Source organism: Mirounga angustirostris, unplaced genomic scaffold, assembly GCF_029215605.1.
Source record: "Mirounga angustirostris isolate CCGP_5_RB_7025 unplaced genomic scaffold, mMirAng1.0.hap1 SCAF_16, whole genome shotgun sequence".
In the NCBI taxonomy this organism is placed as follows: Eukaryota; Metazoa; Chordata; class Mammalia; order Carnivora; family Phocidae; genus Mirounga; species Mirounga angustirostris.
Window position 1 is genome coordinate 2,434,362 of NW_026991724.1, and position 20,439 is coordinate 2,454,800.

Below are 20,439 nucleotides of genomic sequence, written 5' to 3' on the forward strand. Positions count from 1 at the left end.
ACCAGCTGGTTTTGTAAGGGCTCTGGTCTTATTCTGAGAGAGATGGAAGCTGCTGGGTCACGCAGGATGTCCCTGTGTGGCCACCCTCAGTCTGGGCGGGCGGGTGATGGAGCCACGGTACACAGCGATGCTCCCTGTCTTCTGAGGCTGGGCCGCCAAGGCTGCGCAGCTGTGTGTGCTTGTTTGTAGCCACATCCAGCTACCCTGCGGCCGCCACACTGTCAGGAAGCTCAGCTCGGGCTTGGACACCTCAGTCACCTGTCCCAGCTCACCGCCTGTTTCCCGTCATCCCAGGCCAGTTGCTAGATGTGTGATGCAAGAAGCTTCTAGACGATTCAAGTTCTTGGGCACTTGCACTCTCCCTACCTCATTGCTCCTGCTATGCTCTAGACAGATCCCCAGCCTGCAGGACCTCGAGCGTAACGGAACAGTCGTGTCGTGGCCAGGCTGTTGGGGTGGCGTGAGACTCTGCTTAAATGGGCAGAGCACTCTGTTTAGGGTAGATAAGTCCTGGGCTGCGATGCTTTGTGTGTTCCCTTGTCTTTGTGAGTTTTAGCAACAATTAGAGGCCACTCTTCCAGCACATTCTGAGACTCCAGCACTCACTTGGGGCCAGGAGCCTGCTGAGCTGAGCATTTCTGGCCCATTATCTTCTTCCCCTCACAGCCTGCTCTGGGAAGTAGGCGTCATTGCCCCGATTCCCATGGAGAGAGAAAATGAGGCATGCAGACAGGCCACTGGCTAATTTCCAGACACACAGGCTTCGCTCTTGAACTGCAGCTTCCTCGGCTACTCTACTTTTGGTCCCCTCCCTGTAGCCGGCCATATTTCCACCATGTGCCTCCTCTTTCGAGTTTGTTATAGGCTGAGAAGCAGTCAACCAAACTGTAGGGACTACTGGATTTTCCATTTGGAAATGGTCCGTCTTGTCGCCTTGTTGTGCAGAAGGGGAAATTGAGGCTCAGAGACATGCAGTGACCTCCCGAGGGAAGTGTGGGCACAGGCAGGACTGTATGTGCCCCCTTTGGGTTGCAGGCCCACGGCCGTTGCTGCCCCACCCACTCTGCCTCTGAGACCCTCAAGGGCTGTGGACGTGCCGAAGCTACGAGTCCACGGCCTGGAGTGAGGCGCTCTGCTGTGGTCCACACGCGAGGGACTCCGAGGTCTGTACTTTCATCCTTTAAGCTTTTCAACCCCGTTCCTTGAATGAGTGAGTTTTTGACACAGTTCCCAGCAAGGACGATGATAATGAAGGTGGGATGAGGGAAGCTGAGGGGAACTCCATGTCCAGGCGTCAGGAATTGTCGTGGGGGTGTGGAGGGCTCCTTCCACAGACCGGGGCCCAGGTCTGGGGTCTAACTGTTCCCTGTTGCAGGAGACCACCTGGACCCCTGGCTCCCTCGACCCACCCACCCAGGCTCCGCATGTCCTCCCCCCCGAAGCTTGCCACATACTTCCAGATTGTTCAGTGGAAGGACAAACGTTGAGCCATGAGAACAAAATCCAGTATTCTAATCTGCACTGAGCTTAATTATGCCGAGAGCTCAGTCAATGCTGTTCTGGCTTCTGGGCCTGACAGCGAGGACCCTCTCGCGCCCCTTCCTCCCGCATGATTGTGTCGTGTCTAGAGAAGGCAGAGTTGACAAACCTGCTAGGCATCCTGGAGGCCGCACGCTGTGCTCTTGGACAACTTGCTCGGCATCTCTGAGTCTCCTCTCTGGAGGGGAGTTCTAATCATCCCTCACCCTCGGGGTGGTGGGAGGAACCGAGCCATTACATGTCTGAAAATTCCTGACGCCCGCTGGGCTCACAGCTTCTTTCCCTTCCTTCTTTTCCTTCTTGGAAGCTTTTATGATTCAAGTAGCAAAGTGAGCTGTCGAGACAGCTGCTGTCGCCGAGCCTCTGAACCAGGAGCGAGTGCGGCTTCGGTTCCCCCTCTGGGGTGGGCATGGTGATCCCTCGTGCCCGATGCTGTTGGGTGAGCAGGGAAGATGAAGCAGGTGACGTGGGGAACCTGCCCCGGCTCCGAGGACTGGGACTCCCTCCCCGTCACAGGCACCCCTCCCTTGGCCGCGGGGGGCGGTCCGGGGCAGGACCGCACACAGAGGGAAGCCTCCTGCACGCAGCTCAGCGTCACAGAACATGCGCCAACTCCAAGCCCCAGGCAGACTGGAGTCTGGGCGTGGGGACATCTGTCACCACAGGGGGGCATTTCTCCTGCCCCTAAACAGTGGAATTATGAATGGCTCCACTGTGCTTTGCCGACACTGAAAACAGCCCTCCACATGTCGCCCGTCAGTAACGGTGTGTTTTTAGCAGCCCCCCACACTGGGGAGGCCAGAAACCTGCACTTGAAAGCACAGGCGTGGCCTCACCGCTGCCTGCAGGGGGTACTCCGAGGGCCTGGATCTGGGGGCGGGTCAGAGGGGAGGTGAGGGTGAGCTGGAGGTCAGAGGACAGGTCGCATTTGTTTCTCAGGGTGGGACGTTGGAGCCCAATCTCTGGGTGGCCTCCACTTAGGAGCTAGAGGCCCTACAGCCTCTGTCCCCATCCACCCACTGCCCCCCTGGGGCCAGTCTGGGCCTGCGGAGTCCGTGGGGTGGGCTGCTGGACACGGGGCTGTTGGCCGACGAGGTGCAGGGCTGTCCACGAGGTACCTTGCCCCTCGCCACGTGCCGGCCTGACCTGGCGGGCCTCCTCTGCCGCTCCTGGCTGCAGGCTCCGCATTGCCCTGGCTGCACAGGGCGGGTAAGGGCTGCTCCTCCCTCTGTGGAGGACAGGGGAGGGCCTGGACTGGCACAAGGACACAGACCGAGACGCCACCCCACGCACACGCCAGGGAAGTGGCCGCAGAGTTCACACGCACGCCTCCTGAACACCTTTCTGCCCCTGGCGTCAGGCGCTTGAATGAAGGACACTTAGAGGGATTCATCAGTGTTACACTTGTGAAAGCAAAGCAACTCTTGTTTCTATAAACAAGTGACAGATGCTCGTCAACATTTCTCCGTTTTGATAATATAGAACAGCCTAAAGGAAAAAAAAATGAATCGATCCTACCAATCAGAAAAAAGTACCCTTCAACAGTTTAGCTATATATTATTCCGGACCTTTCTGTATTTCTGATCATTATTGATTTTGTTATTTTTATGCATGTGTTTTTAAAACCAAAAAAAGGCTCCAACCGGAATCCTAGCCAGCGCTCTCCTTTCCCGGTCTTGCTCCTGCTGTCCGGGCTCACTCCTCCCCTCCCAACCGTCCCCCCTTGGAGTTTAGGCCTCAAGTCCCCAAGTGAGCCGCCGCCCAGAGGATTCTGGGAGAGAGAGGCGGGCCGTGGGGGAGGGGCAGTAGCAGGACAATGGGGCCTTGTTTCCTATGTGGGCAAACTCCGCTGGACCCCACTGGTGAGCGCACAGGCTCGTTGCAGAGTCAGCAATCTGCCCGGAGCGAGTGAGGGCTAATTAAGAGGGGCTCGCTCCAGCCTGAGCTCTGGCTGCACATCAGAGGGCCCACGGTGCTGACTGTTTTGGTCAGGAAGCCGGGGACATTGTCATCGGGAAGGACAGACCAGGGCACCAGAGGTGCCGGCTGCCGGCCTCCCCCCCAACGCCTGCCCTTTATCAGTTTCCTCCTCCCTCTGGCTGCAAACAAAAGGCCGCCGGTACCTGGGGCCAGTGGGGGCGGGGGGACGCTATGACACAGGATGTTCCCAGCATTTTGGATATTTCCTCCGCCGTCTGACTGATACGTCCTAGAGAAAGCGCTGGGATTCTCCAGGGAGCGCGGGGCTGTAAAAACTCCAAAACATAGTAATAACAAAGCCATAAATCTGGGCCTGCCAGAGCAGCCCTTGCTGAGGGCGTCCAGCTCGGGCCTCACCGTGCAGCCGTGCAAGGCCGGGAGTGCGAACGTGGTCAGAATCCCAAGCGCTGGAAGGTGGCATAGAAGAATGTTTTCCACAGGCTGAGGTCAGGGCTGGCTTTTGTCAGGTGCACGAGCACATACAGATCACGCCCTCCTGCGAGGCTGTGGATGGGAGTTAGCAGGCAGGGAATTGGGAGCTGGCAGTAGCGGCGTATGGAGGTGAGAGCTCCAGATTTGGCGCAAGAAGAGTGCGGTTTGAGTGTCTGTTCTCTCAGTTGAGCCCGTTGCTTAACTCACCGAGCTGACTTTCTTCCTCTGTAAAATGTGGCAGAGGAGAGCACCTGCTCGCCAAGTTCTGTTGCGAGGGTCCAATGAGCTACCTAACACCTGGGAGGCACGCAGTGTGATGCCAAGGAGATAGTTTGTGCTCACCAAGTTCCACATTCTCTGCCACCCATTCTTCTCCTGAGCACTGTGTCCCTTCTGCAAACAGGAGCTACCCTGGGTATTTCACACGGAGGGATGTCATACAGGGATATGGCTTGTAGGTGACAAGCATGGGAAAAATCAAGTAGGGGGTGTGGGGAACCACGAGGATTAGCAAGAGCAGAGAATCAGCAGCACTGCTGGGGCTGGAGGGACATGGAATGCGGGAGACAGGGCCACCTGGTAGGGGCTGGTACCTTGGTGGTCCTGTGTGGTGGGAGCATGGAGTCATGAAGGAGATGCATGGAGAGAGAGGGAAAGAGAGATGCCCTGGGTTTTCCCCTCCTCCCACCCTGCACTTGTCCACCAATGCCTTCTGTCGGCTGAGCCTGCCGGGAAGTCAGAGCGGGGAGCTGGGAAATGTACCTCCCGGACATACAGAGCAGTAAGAAGTGGGCGGGGCCAGTCCCACACCAGCACAGACCAAAGATTATGGTGGCCAGTGACGGGGGTTCTGGGGAGAGATTTCCTGGCCTTGAATGCTAGCTTCCTACTTACTAGCTGAGTGACTTTGGGTGAATTACGTAACATCTCTTGTCTTGCTTTCCTCATCCACCCACAGGGGATATTGAAAATTTCAACTTATTGGGTTGTTATAGAGAGCAAACCCAATAATGTATATGAAGCCATTAGCCAAAGGCTTGGTCCAGAGCACACCCTCAACAAACGTCACCCATCATGTATTTTAGAAAAGTGGATTCAAGCAGAGATCAGATCAAGACCTGAATGCTCCAGCAAACATTGTCCAACTCTGTGCATGGCACTTGGCATATCTGGGCTTGGATTCCTTTTCAAAGAAACAGGTATAAAACCATTTTCTTGGGAAGGCATCACTCATAAAACCTTGCCACATTCTCTGCCAAGAATGACATAAGTTCCATGCTGAAGGTGGCTTTTGGAGGGAAGGAAACAGGTTGAGGGCATCTCCTCCGTCAGAAACATTCTTCAGGGATGAGAAAACCACTAGCTGCTGGCGCAATGGAGACATTCAGCAATGACCACCAGTCATCGGAAATGTGGGCCCATCCCTGCTTCTCATTTCTCCCCTTAGGATCTAAACGTTCCTAACACCCTGGCACGGCCTGTCGGTTGGCGTGGGTTCTGATCCTGGTTGAGTACACATTGAGCTCACAAGTGAGAAGAAAATGTTCCATTTCTGGACAGGAGCCTCTGAAGTGACTTCTTCACTTCCTGGTGCAGGTCTTAAAGGAGGCCGCGGAATGAGTGATTCTTACCCCACCCTGGCTCAGCTGGGCAGTTGGGGATCTCCATTATAGGGATGGGGAGAGGGTGGTGATGCTGAAATCCACCCAGCCACCTGCCCCAGATTGCATGGCAGGACCCTGAGTATTGGAGCACATGGGGTACTGGCCCATCCCTGGGCCTCCTGCCTTTGTCATGCTATGGTTGAAGTGAGTTAGCTAGATTGAACAGGCTAGTAAAGCTGGGAGGTCAGATTTCAGATGTGCTTTGGATTGCTTCACAACTAGCTCTAAACCAAGGATGCAGTGGCTGCCATGAGAATAAGTCTTTGCCTCAGCAAAGCATCTACAGAGGAAACAATGATGGTGATGGCAGTGATGGTGATGATGATGGTGATGATGATGAGGATGGTGTTGATGGTGTTGGTGGTGATGATGAGGATGGTGATGGTGATGAGGATGGTGATGAGGATGGTGATGGTGGTGATGATGGGTGGTGTTGGTGGTGATGATGGTGATGAGGATGGTGATGGTGGTGATGAGGATGGTGATGATGATGATGGTGGTGATGATGATAATGGTTATGTGCTGTTGGTGATGATGTGCTGATGGTGATTGTGGTAATGATGGTGATGATGGTGATGATGATGGTGTTGATGGTGTTGGTGGTGATGATGAGGATGGTGTTGATGGTGTTGGTGGTGATGATGAGGATGGTGATGGTGATGAGGATGGTGATGGTGGTGATGATGGTGGTGTTGGTGGTGATGATGGTGGTAATGATGGTGATGATGGTGGTGATGATGGTGATGGTGGTAATGATGGTGATGATGGTGGTGATAGTAAGATGGTGATGATAATGGTGATGTTGATAGTTATCATATCTCGAGTGTTTCTCATCACTCAGGCACAGTGCCAAGTGCCCTATATAGTCTATTTAATCCCTCTGAGAACCCAGTAAGCCAAATGAGATCCTGGAAAATCATCCCCATTTTACAGATGAGGAAATTAAGTCTCGGAGGAATGAGGTAACCTGCCTGGGTGACACTACCAGTAGTTGGCCAGGTAGTTACTGTGGGTCTGTCTGATGCCAAAACCTACATGCTCCATAGTACCTGCTGGCCTCATGCCAGGCTCAGTACTAGACCCGGGGGATGTTGTGATTGCTGAGGTGCAGGGAAATGAGTCCCCAGTACAGTGAAATGGGACGTGCTAAAGTCCTTTCAAAGCCACTGGGGCTGCCATATACTGAGGACCAACTCCACCCACGAGTGGAGAGCATAGACCTCCATCTTGGGAGAATGTGGGAAGGTCAGGGCTGCATGTGGAAAGGTGGGGGCACCTCTGCCCCCACATCTCCCCATACGTTGTCAGTGAGTGGCCAGATAATGAGTTGAGGCTGGGGCTGGCAGGGAAAGGGGAGGAAAGGACACACCAGCATGGGTGTGTGTTGGGACCTGCATTTGTGGTATTAAAGTGGGGAGAGAGACAGAGTGCTGACTCTCTGGCCAGCTCATGGGGTGGTACACACAGACATGCATAACAGGGCCTTTAGGACTCAGGATTCCAGAAACTTTAGTCCTGAGTCCCAGGACCTTGGACGAGAGACTTCAGCTCTCCCAGCCTTGTTTCCTCATCTGTCCCCAGGGCCTGACTGACGAGGGCCCTGCCCTTAGGTACTAGCTCAGGAGACAGGCTCTGAGAAGCCAGGCCCAGGTGTCAGGGCTGGGCTGACAACTCCAGACCTTGGAGGGCTGGCTCAAGGCTTGGGGACAAGGCTGAGTGACTTTCCTTGTCCTTGAGTTCTTGTGCTCCGTCACTCGTCCCTGACTCCAGCGTCACCGCCTTATTTGACATGTTTTCCACAGGCATCCTATATTTATCATGTATCATAATGTCATTTCTGTAAAGTGAGTTGAGTTCTGTTTCAGTCCGGGAATTGCGTGAAGCCCCGTGAGATGGTTGGGGACACACTGGCTCAGGGGCCCATATGGTCTTGAAGAAGCATTTGGCTTCCCAAGAGCTCCTTAGAAGATCGTCATAGTTTCATGACAATAAAGAAAATGGTGGGTGGGAGGTGGCCTCGTTGCCTCCCCCCTCCAGAACCACAGGGAGAGCAGTGGGCACTCGGGGACCACTGGCGGGTGGGAGTCTCCACTCACCATGTCACCAAATCCTTTCAGTGACCCCGCATGTGGAGCCGGTCTTGCTGTCTCCTCTTTGCAGGTGAGCGAGTGCAGCTCAGGAGGATGATTGGCCGGGGTTCCCCTCCTGCTCTGAGTCCTGAGCCCTGGGCACAGGTCCAGGCTGCCGCGCAAGAGATAAGACTCCTGAGCTGCATATTCCAGCTCATCCTGTGCGATAGGAAGGAAGGACTCCAGACATAATTAGAAGTGTTTCGGAGCAAGTGGAAAGTTCTCAGGAAATGTATTATCATTAGAGCTGGCCTCTCGCCTCCCAGGGAGAGTGTGTGTGTGTTTTTTGTGCGTACATTCACCTCTCAACTGCCCAGATGGAACTCCTTCTCATCGAAAATAAAGCAAAAAATCAGGGTTGCTTCCCTACATGAACTTTCCTTTCTGCCTCGTGTCAGAGAGATCCCAGAGGCCATCAGCCCCAAGGGGAAGGACCTGGGTCCACCTGGTTTAAAGGGCTTTCTGGTCACCCTGTGGACTCAGGAACGCCACCTACCTGCTCTGTGCCTCAGAGCACCTACCTACTCTTGTGCAGATGGCCTGAGAGCAGAGGGGAAGGTATTGTGTGGAGGACCTCCGGGGTCCTGTCCGGGCCCTAAGGTTCTTTTTCTAGCCAAGAAAACCCAGAGAAAACAGTATGACCTGGTGGCTCAAAGCAGAGGCTCCCAAGAAGGCTCTGGGCCCTAAGGGTTTGACCAGGGCCGCTGGGCACTGTTGTGGCTCGAGGTAAGGGTGTGGTCCCAGGCAGGCTCAGCCCCCATTACAGGTTCTTCTGCTTCTTGCTTTTCCCCATCAAAGTCCTTCTCTCCATACTCAGAGGTACATACTTAATGCCTCACGCGCGCTCTTGTCCACCTGGTGATGGTAGGGGTGAGATGCAGACTCCAGGCGTCAGGTCACTAGGATGTGACCACAGCTGGTCTTGGTGACAACTTCCAGTGTGACTGGTGCACCCAACCCATTCTGCAAATGGGGAAACTGAGGCCATCCTGCAGATACTGCCTCTCATCAAGGCTTCTCCTGAAATGTTGTGTCCTGCATGGGTGGGCCCGGTGTCTGCTGCCATGTGGCCTCCCTCAAGGACACTTTTGCAACATGGGAGGGGAAATCTTAAATAAACTCCAGGAAGAAAAACCCTTTTCTCCCCGCTTTCCCAGAACCCAAGGGCTTCCACGCGTTGGGAACGTGTTGATTTTGAACCTGAGCCCGTCGTGGACCTGGACATCGATCAAAGAGAGTGTATTGTTTTTCCTGAAAGTGTTGGGACAGATCAGGTCAGCAGAACTCAGGTGCCATGACTCAGCATTTCCCTGTTGCTGGCACCTTCCCTGCCGGCCCAGCGAGGTGCCATCCGGGCCCTTCCCCAGGGAGGCGCCCTGCGTGTTGGTGAAGGTCGTGGGACTTGGAATCAGACAAAAGTGGGCTTAGGTGTGCCGTCCACTGCTGCTCAGGAGGACCATGGGCGAAGTCCTCTGCTGCCTTCATCTAAGCATCTCGTACTTGAGATGGGGAGAGCAATGAGGTCATACTCCCACTTGATGGGGGGCATGGTCGAGATGAAGCGCACCCACAGTTCCTAGCAGAAAATTGGCACAGAATAGATGGGTGTAGCAAACCTGTTAGATTCCCCCTCTGCTCTCTAGAGGTTGCCTAACCCTTGGGTGGGCAACTCTCCTGCACCCTCACGGCCTCCCTCCTTAAGCACTGGCTGCTCTTCACCCAGGAGGCTTCTTGGCTCAAAGCTTGGGCCATGCAGGGAGTCGGTGTCCCCAGAGCAGCCCCCCACCCACCAGTGAGAGACGGGAGCAGGTAGCAGACATGCAGGGCTTGTCCTGTAGGAAGAGAATTCCATGTGTCTCCCCATAGCTCCATGAGGCTCCCACCAGGGTCTATGCCGACTACCCAGCAGCGACCTCTCCATTAAAGCTCCCAGGGCTGGCTCCCCTCCCAGTGGTTCCTGAACTCACCTTCCTCCAGATCCTTGTCACCCAAGTCCCCACCTGTGCCTTCGGGGGCCCCAGCAGGAGGCACTCAGTAAATATTAGCTGTTATTCAAATGGGATGGATGCAGAATGAGAATAAGTTACCGGTCCAGTTTGTCCCTAGGGTTCCAGTTCTCTTTATCAGCAGATAAGAGGTCTTATCTGTGCAATGCCAGATGGCCAATTTGGAAACACCCATTTATTTATTATGCAGACTTAAGAGAGCAGCTCCTAGGTGTCCGGTGCCGGATGAGGGCCGGGGGTCTTGGAGACCCACAGGCAGCACAGAGATTTGCAATTTGCCTCAGTGCTGGGGGCTGCCAGGTGTTTGGGGCAGGAGGCAATAGATACCATCTCGCTTGAGTTTTGGCATCAGGCTCTGGAATCTGGGTATCAGTGTTATCTGGATTTTTCCCAGTGTTCAGTAAAGAGAATGAATGCATCACTTCTGTAATATGGAAAAAATATGTTTTAAAGCCCAAAGAGCAGGGTGACTGGGTTCTGTGTGCAGGCCGGTGGGGTGGGATTGTAGCGGGGAGTTGGACCAGCTCAGGAGAGCGAGCCTCAAGCTCTGGGGTATGGATTCCAGTGAGAGGCAGAGATGCTGACGGACTTGCGTCCCAGGAAAATGGATTCCACATGGAATTCTGCACCTAAATCAAGTGGGCCCACAGAGCCACTAAATACCAGAGGTGGACCCAGGGTAAGGACCACTCAACTAGGAAGAGTCTTCTAACAATTCAGGCAAGAGATCTGGGGGCTTCAGAGCTGAGTGCTTGGCTGCCCTGCTGCCCAGGAGGGAAACCATTTCCCCACAAAGGGAGCATGCGTGCAAGGAGGTGTTGCTTTTGAAAACCTGTTGGTACCTGTGGAGGCCAGACGAGGAGGCTTGTAGCCTCCAGATGGATACGGGCCTTCACTGCAGGTGAATTAAACTTTGCCTGGCGCCGAAACTGACACCCCAGATTTAGATTCGGAAAGAGTGTTAGAACCTGGGGACAACATTTGCATGCGTGCAAGTGGTCATTAGCAATGGTTGGTGGAGAGGCCAGTCCTCTGTTCCCGAGGCTGGCACTGGCCTGTCGAAGCCGGAGGTCTGTCCCTGCTCCCCAGGCTGCCGGGCCTCGCTTCAGTGACACAGATTGTCTTGTGCACGAACGCTCACAGGGTTTCCAAGCCTTCTATTGATTTTCAAACTGCAAACAAAAATGTATTCATTCGCGGGGCTTGGCCATAGCCTTACATTATCCACTTAGAGTCACATTACAAAAATAGCTTTAAACCGTTTTGCTTGAAATATTGGACACATCCACTCACTGACAGGGAGGCTTTGTTTGGTTGTCTAGCTCGGCTTCGGGGCATAACTTTCCAAGCTGAGGGTGTACACACCCGTCACTTTGACACAGCGGGGATGTCGGTGTTTATTTTTGCCTCGAGAAAATGATGGGGGAGCAGGCAGAACAGAGAGAATTTCCAGAAAGGCCCGCACCACACTCTCGCCGCATCTCTGCGGGCACTGACATTTTCCCTGGGCCCTTGAGTTCCTTGGGTTTGAGCGAGCGGTCCCCCACTCCAGCCCTAAAGAATGAGCCCTGGCTGGAAGTGTGGGCTCCTCCTGTCCCTGGCTGCCCCCACCACACCGTCTGGGGAGCTCTTCCAAAATGCCAGTGTCGCGCCCACGTCAGGCCGGCGATCCCGCCGGGCAGCCCCGGTGGGGACGGCCTGCCTTCCCCGTCCTTGCTCTCTGGTGGGAGAACAGTGTCCTCCCAGCAGCTGGGACGCAGCAGAGCACTTTCTCTGGGTGATGGCTTTGCGGGGACCACCTGCACCCAGGGTGCCACCGTCTCCCACCTGGTGACGCACTTTCCTCTATTCAACTAATTAATAATTCATTTTTGTGACCTTCAGTTCACTTCCATTAAAAACCTTGTCACCTTGGAATGATTGTAGGTCTGCATGCAGCTGTGAGAAACAGCCCCGGGGAGTCCATATCCCTGTCTCCCAGTTGGGCCCATGAGAGCAGCCACTCACTGGGGCAGGAACGGGGCAGGAGCAGGACCCCTGGCAATGATGCCAGCCACCAGGCCGCCCGACTTCATGAGTCTGACATGCACGCGTGTGCGTGTTTTGTCACACGGGTACATTCCTGTGACCACGAGCATGGTCAGCACGAGAACAGCCCCGTCCCGGGGATCCCTGCTGCCTCCTTCCCGTGGCCACAGCCAAGCTGCCCTCCACCTCTACCATCTTGTCGCATTGGGAACACCGTCTGGGTGGAACCACCGTGCGCAGCCTCTTGAGATGGGCTGGTTTTACTCAGTGTGGTTGAGGGTCACCGGACCGTGTACCACGGATCCCCTACCACGCGCGAGGCCCCACGGCTGTTGGCCCACTCCTCATGGAAAGACATCCGGGTTGTTTCCAGCTTCCATCTGTGATCAGTAAAGCTGACGTGAACGTTCACGGACAAGTTTTTGTGTGGACATAAATTTTCAAAGAAATGGAAATTTTCATGAATTTCGGTGAAAATTTTTGTTGACTTCTCGCTCTGTCTCTCATCCCTTACTGCCCGTGTCCCAGGAACTGTCCCCTTCACAATGCAGACCTGACCCTGCCACCACCCTCAGGAACTTCTCCATACTCTTCAGACAAAGTGGGAAGACCCCGCTGTGGCTCCCGAGTCCGGTCTGGGCCATGTCAACCTCCCCATGTAAACGTGTGCTGCTTGGAGCCCAGACTCCGACGCCCGTTGGCTGGGTGCAAGTCCGCCCCGTGCTCCCTGGCCAAGGGACTTCGGGCACATTAATAGTTCTCTCCGTGCTTGACCATCCTCCCTGGGAAGTGGGAACAACTGGGTGGCACGGTGTCCCTTGTACAGTGCTCAGCTCTGTGCCCGGCACATGGCCAACATCACCACTTGGCCCCCACTCTCTCTGAGCGGGCACCACACAGGCTGTCCTCTGCCCCTCACCCTCATGCTCCCTCCGAGCTTGCAACTTTGGCACACACCATCTGCTCTTTGTGGGGTGCTCTTCTTTCCTCTCTTTCCCTGGCTAATGTCACTTCCTCCAGGAAGCATTCCCTGACTCACTGGCCAGGTCAGGGGTCCCTGATATTCATCATAGCACCTGCTTTGTCCTCAGGTCACTTCCCACAATTGTTGACTCTCTGTGTGTCTTTCTAAAATGTAACTTGTACAAGGGTAGGAATCGGAACTTCCTTGCCCACTGAGTTTTCCCACCAGCATGTAATAGGTGCTCAGTTAAAACCTGTTCACGAAGGACCGAATGGATGCATCTCACAATTGGCAAAGCCAGTCGCACCCTCAGGACACTGCCTCTCTGCCACTTGCCCTTCACCCTGCCTTAGGGCAGGGCTGCACCGTCCACACCCAGAGGCCAGGCAGCCGCCATCTGGCGAGAACCAGCTCCGACTCTTAGCACCTCGCCAGCATCGTGACCCCGGCTGTGCCTCTGGGCTGGCCTGCCTCCTGGCCATGGTTCTGGGTTCCCTGCTCAGCGTGGACTTTGCCTATTCACGCCCTCGAGACTCTGCTCTCTCCTTCGGTACCTGCATCTCTGTCTGTGTAGACCAGCCTCTTCCTTTCCCTCTTTCTGTTTGGTTAACATGAAATTCACATGATTAACCATTCTGAAGCGAACAATTCTGTGGCATTGAGTGTGGGGAGTATGTTGTGTGACCACGCCCTCTGCATTAGTCCAAGCCTTTTAGCGTCCCCCGACACCCTCCCCCAGCCCCTGGAAACCTCCTACCTGCTCTCCGTCTCTGTGGATTTACCTGCTCTGGACAGTCCATATCCATGGAGTCATGCAGGATGTGATCTCTGGCATCGGGCTTCTGTCACTCAGCGTGATGTTGTCAAGGTGCATCCACATTGTAGCGTGCGTGAGAACCTCATTCCTTCCTGTGGCCACGTAAGATTCCATCCCGTGGATGGACCATGTCTGCGTTTATCTGTTCATCCGCTGATGGACATTTGGGTGGTTTCCCCCGTTATGGCTGTTGTGAATAGTGCAGCTGTGAACATGTGTTTGTGGGTCTTTGAACACCTGCTCTCCGTTCTCTTGAGCATACACCTAGGAATGGGATTGCTGGGCCATGTGCTAATTCCGTGTTTAAGTTTTTGAGGGACCATCCACGGGCAGCCACATGTTACATCCCCCCTCCGTTGGTTTAAATTTCTCTCCTGGGCTCATTCAAACCTGCCTGCCCCAGATATCACCCAAACGCTGACCCTGGGACTCTCTGGCTCTCCTCTGTGCAGTGGCCACTTCACCCCCTGCTTCCCACCCCTCACTTCACTTCCTCACTGATGCTCAGACCATGAGTGGAACCAGAGGGACAGGCTGCCTTGGCTGGCACCGATGCCCCGGGAGGTCGCCCGGCCGTTCTGAGCCTCGGTCCCCATCTACAAGTGGGGATGATGACAGTGTTGCCCCAACATGGAATCGTTGTGGGGATTACATGAGTTATTATGTGGCAGGTGCTGGTACCCGTGAGTGCTTGTCAAGGCTCCGTGACCATTAGCTTTTATTATTTAGTGAAAATCCATGGTGGGCGCAGAAGATGTGCCGGGCGTGGCCCTTGTCCCTGGGCCTTGTAATCTAGTTGGATCGAAGAGACTCAACCATGAGGTTGAAGGGCCTTGGAAGGGATCCAGTTTTCACTTACTGGTCCTGAAAATGACACAACCAACAAGAACACACAGGAGATGGAGGGATGCTGGGTCTTACGTACAGACTAAAAGTGAGCTACTGCAGAAGCACTTACAGCTCGCGAGTTTCTGACCATGTGGAGAACTGGCACTAAGGTAGGACTTGACCATGTGCCTGAACCAATTTTTTCCTCCCAACAACCCTATAAAACAAAAACAACAGCAACAACAAAATAGCTGTTATTATCCCATTTGGCTGACAGGTAAACTGAGGCTCCCAGAGGGAAGGATGTAGACGAGTGGTGGCTGCAGGAGTCGTCTACAAACCCCTTGCTCCACAAACCCCTCTCTTCATACTCTGTGTTCTTTCTTACTGACTTTTCATCCCCAAGACAACCTCGCACCCTGCCATGCTCCACGGGGAACCCCTCTTCCTGCAGACGGCCACAGCCGTGCATCTCCTGGGTCCCCTCAGCACACCCGGGCCGCCAGAAACACTCCAGCCCCCAGACAGTATTTGCTTTTGCCTCCTGCGAGTACTTCATTTGCTTTGGATGGAAAAACAAGCCTTTCTGTTGTTGTGAACATTTCAAAGGGACCCGCCGGGCCACAAGATATCCGCTGGAGCACCGTACCAGGAACGGCACGTTGTTTCAGATGCATTGATTTTTATCAGCTTTTGACCCCCATTATTTATGAAAAATATCTGGCTCCCAAATATGCTTGCTTTGAAGGCACCAGTGATAAGGGACCAAACGTGTCCAACCGGTGACCACGATCTTGCCTGCCCACACCCAGGGCAGGGAGGCTTCTCCCGGAACCCGGACCTGTGTCGGGAATTTGGTGAAATCAGAGCCTCCCCCAACCGCACAGCATCCATCCAGATGGAGCCGGGGTTGTGGGGGCCACTGTGGAGTCTGTGATGCCCGTGGGTGCTTTCAGAAAGGGCCAGAGGTCAGTGTCAGGGGAGGTGTGCCATGAAATAGAAATGAGCTCAGTCTGGGTCCTTCTGAACTGGGAGTCTGTCTTCGGCACCTGGGAGACTCTTAGTGAGAAAATGGCCAGACGTCCATGACCCAGGGGAAGGATAGCCTCCTGCACTCACAAGGGAGCCATCGGGAGTCCGTGGAAGTGGAGGGTGCCTGCCACTCCAGTGTCCTCAGACAGGAGACCCTCTCTGGGCCTCATCATCTAGACAGTGAGCCACGGGACAGCAGCTCTGTCCACTTCCTAACTCTGTGTACGCTCATTCCCAGACAAAGCAACTTCTGGAATGTTCTTGGGCAGTACGCCTGCCTCCCTGACCCCTCTCTGATAAGCGCCCAAGGATGTCTGCTGCACAATACCCTCACCTCCAAGCTAGCTTAGGAGACCGTAATGAGAGCACAGCGCCGCTTTTGGAGCAAAATCCACAAAACATGAAAAAATGTGTGTCCACACAGCGGAATATGATTCAGCCATGAAAGGGGACGAAGCTCTGACACAGGCCACGGCGTGGGTGAACCTGGAGGACATCACACCAAGTGGAGGAAGCCAGACCCCAAAGGCCACGTGTCAGATGATTCCTGGGCAAGAAGTGGATTCGTGGTTGCCGGGGCTGTGGGAGGTGGGGGACTGGGCGGATGGTGGCCGAGGGGTGTTGGGTTTCTCCTGGGGGCGATGAAAACATCCTCAGATGCACCGTGGTGACAGTGACACATGTCAGTGCCGACAGCGCGCTAAGCCCCTCGACCCGCGCACTTTAAAGGGGCAAACCGTCTGCCGCGTGCGAGACCGCTCATACGACTGTTAAAGACACGGGGGTTCGTGGGGCTTCCCGAGAGGCTGGTTGTCGGCAGCCCTCCCCGAGCTCATAGGTCTGTGCCCCCGAGTGTGAGTGTGTGGTGGGACCACGCCGGGCCTGCTGTCCTGGGCACACCCTTTGGGAGGCCTGGGGAGGTGACCTGGTCGGTGGCTTCTCCTGTCAGAGCCTTTCGTCTTCAGAGGCCCTGTGGTACACACGGAGCTGTGGTCACACGTTTGTTGACTTGCCGCCGTGGTGGCCGGGTGGCCGGGTGGCCTTGTGGCCGGCGAGCGGGGCCGGCCTAGCGTGGAGCCCACAGCCCCCTCCCTGGGTTTCAGCGGCTCTGAGAACTCTGCCGTTTCCTGTCTTTGCTCACAGACCCCACAGAAACCGCCCACTTCCTTATTCCCCTTACTCGAAGCAGTCTCCGATAACCTGTGACCCAGCACAAATCAGTCTGCGATGGCCATCGGAACTCCCCGAAGTCCCTAAATTGTAACTCAGACTTCCCCGCACCCCTGAGCACAGGCCGTGCTGAGCTTTCTCTGCCTTTCCCAGTGTATGGGGGCTGGGGGGGCACCTTGGGCTGGAAGCAGCCACCTTCTCGTCTGTCCCTTCCCTGGAGAACCCACGTGACTGTGACCGCGAGCCGGCCCCTTGCCTTCTCGTTCTGATGTGGACCTCAGAGCTCGGCGAGAGGACGGTGGGGTAGACAGGCTGGCCCGCTCCTGACCCCACTCACTGGCCCGCGGCCCCGGGCCAGCTTCCTCCCCGTCAGTAGCCGGGGCGAGCGGGAAAGGGCTGGTGTGGGCATGAGGACTGGTCCCTAAAGCGCTTCCGACAAGCGGCTTGAGTTCTTGCACATCCTGCCGATAAACCTCTTGTATCCAATTTTTTTTTTTTAAAGATTTTATTTATTTATTTGAGAGAGAGAGAATGAGATAGAGAGCATGAGAGGGAGGAGGGTCAGAGGGAGAAGCAGACTCCCTGCCGAGCGGGGAGCCCGATGCGGGACTCGATCCCTGGACTCCGGGATCATGACCTGAGCCGAAGGCAGACGCTTAATGACTGAGCCACCCAGGTGCCCCCAAAGACTTTTTATTTTAAAGATTTTAATTATTTATTTGAGACAGAGAGCATGAGAGGGAAGCGGGTCAGAGGGAGAAGCAGACCCCCCGCTGAGCAGGGAGCCCGACGCGGGACTCGATCCCGGGACTCCAGGATCATGCCCTGAGCCGAAGGCAGTCGCTTAACCAGCTGAGCCACCCAGGCGCCCTCCAATTTTTTAAATCATGAAATAAACCAAGTATCTGGAAAATAATGCCAGATAAGCGCATACCTGCCGTCAGGATTGTTCAACTTCTTTCAAAGTACGCTTTTTATCGAGGTGTGCGATGCAGTCTGAAAAGGGCGCATGTCCGAGGGTACAGGCTGAGGACTTAGGACGTAGTGCAGACACCCATGCTGTCAGTGCCCAGCACCCGGGCACAGGGCCAGAGTGGGACCCCCAGAGCCCCTCCAGCCCCCCCACCGCCGCCCCAAGGCCGCTTGCACATAGCCCCTCTCCAACACGCAGACCCGTTGTGCCTGCTGCGGACTCTATCGAATGTGCAGAAATGGACTCAAAGATGTGCCCCTCCGTGCCCTGCTTCCGCCAGTCACCATGCCGCGCAAGGCCCCACCTGTGTCGTCGGGGCGCCCCCGGGGTCTGCCACGTGGGCCGACCACGCTTGATTGTGCGGCCGCCGCTGGAGGGCCTGGGCTGCCTCCAGGTTTTCTCACGAGTGAGCTGCTCTCAGCGTCCTCGGAGGGGGCCTGCGGGGAAACAGGCACCCGTTTTCGGTGGGCATCTGCCCCGAGGGGGCTGGCCGCGTTATAGGGTGCACACCCGCGGTGTCGTGGGGGATCCTGCCGACAGCCCTCCCGGGGTTTGCGCCCGTGGCGCTCGGGTCCGCGCTGTGCTGACGGCTCCGCGGCTCCATGTCCTTGTGATGCCCGACGCGGTGGCGTCCCCGCGCCGACCTGCAGGATGTGAGGCGGTGCCCGGGGTGCCCGCTGTCACCCCCCTGACGACGGGTGCTGGTGACCCCCTCGGTGTGCGCTCACTGCCTCTCGCGGCCACTCTCCGTGTCAGGTCTACGTGAGAACGACACAGGTACGGCGAGCACACTCTCCTCTCCCTCCTTCCCTCCTTCCCTCCTTCCCTCTAGCACAAGTTGGGGTGCTTCCTTCTGTGCCTGCTTTTCTGCCTGCGCCGCGGAAGTTGTCACTTCGCCGTCCTTTCGGCCACTGCGGCTTATCCAGTGCCCCTGGCTTCCTGTCCAGGGGCGTTTCCGCCACCTCACTTTGGACACCACACTCACACCACCCCTCACGCCACACTCACACCGTACCGCACGCCACACTCACACACTTAACACAACACTCACACCACACATCACCACCCCTCACACCACACTCACACCATATCTCATACCACACTTCACACTCCATGTCATACCACCCCTCAGACCCCATGTCATGCCATACTCACCCCATAACTCATGCCACACTCACACCACCCCTCACGCCACACTCACATCACCCCTCTTGCCACACTCGTGCCACACATCACACCTCACCTCACACCACCTCACACCACATTCACACCACACCTCACACCACACTTACAGCACATTCACACCACACTCATACCACACTCACCACCACACCACACCTCGTACCACACTTCATACCACACTCATACCACACTCACACCACACATCATACGACACTTCATACCACACTCACACCACACTTCATACCACACTCACACCACACTCATACCACACTCACACCACACATCATACGACACTTCATACCACACTCACACCACACTTCATACCACACTCACACCACACTTCATACCACACTCACACCACACATCATACCACACTTCATACCACACCCAATGCATACACCAGATATTACCTACTATGGTCTTCCAGCTGAAATTCATTTGTTGAAAATCTGATGCCCAAGATGATGGTATTAGGAAGCTGGACCTTTGGGAGGTGACTAGGTCATAAGGGTAGGGTCCCATAAATGGGATTAGCACCCTCTAAAGGACATCTTAGCAAGCTCCTTCACCCCTTCCTCCATATGAGGACCCCGCCAGAAGTCTGAGACTGGAAGAGTATCCCCCACCCCATCCTGCTGGCACCCTGATCTCCCGCCTCCAGGAGTGTAAGGGATAAACATCTGTTTTTTCTAAGCCCTGGTCTGTGATGTTTTGTCAGAGCTGCCTAAGCAGATGAGGTCTTTAGCCGGTACTTATGTTATTTCCTTCAATCTTCACAGAACCCAATCTTGAGTTCATTTAAGAGGTGTGTCAAGTGCAGCTCAGAGAGGCCAAACGTCTGGCCTGAGTGCACACAGCTAGCGAGTATCAAGGAGAGTTCTGGCCAGGTCTGACCCTAAGCACATGCTTTTGTCCCTAGGAGGAGAGATGTGCCAGCACCGTCATTTCCAGGAGTCCCAAGCTCCTCCCTCCAATCCTAGTGACACACCAGATCTGCTGGGATGAGACACAGCTGCTGACCTGGCCATTGTGCAGCCAACAAGGGGGGCAGGGGGGCGGTGTCTTCGATATAAACCGGTCCCGTTCCATGCCTCAAAAACACACTGCTAACCCTCCATGGGAGACAGTGCGGAGCGCAAATTCCTAACTGTTCTTGGCTGCTCCTCAGCCTCTGGCCCTCATGAGTTTATCTTTATGTAACACAGACTTTCTAAACACTTCAACATCGCTATGAAAATCCAGATCGTTTCTGGCAATTAAAGACCTGACTCACCCATTGTTCCTGCTCATTGTCATTTTAGGAAATTCCTCCAAATGGGGCTCCTGTGGGTTCAGGCAAGCGGGCCTTCCAGTGACCCCCACGCCATGTGTCAGGTCACCCCTCACCTGTTGGAGGGGCGTACTTTCCAGTTTTATCAGGACAGGCTGCTTCTGACATCCTCGTCTTTCCTGGACTCATCAGTTCTGGGATTCACCCATATTCTTTCCCAAATTTTTAAAACAATTTCTCTCACTTTATTATTTTTGGATTAATGCAAATGAAAGCTGCCTTTGGCTCTCTGAAATGGATGAAAGGGTTGCTAGAGTCACAAGCTTCAAGTTGGCTCTGATGGAGAAATATCAATAGTAGACTCTGCAGCATTTTTCAACCACACCCTTCTTTAGTCTGAGATGAGGAGGAGGAAGCAGAGGGGA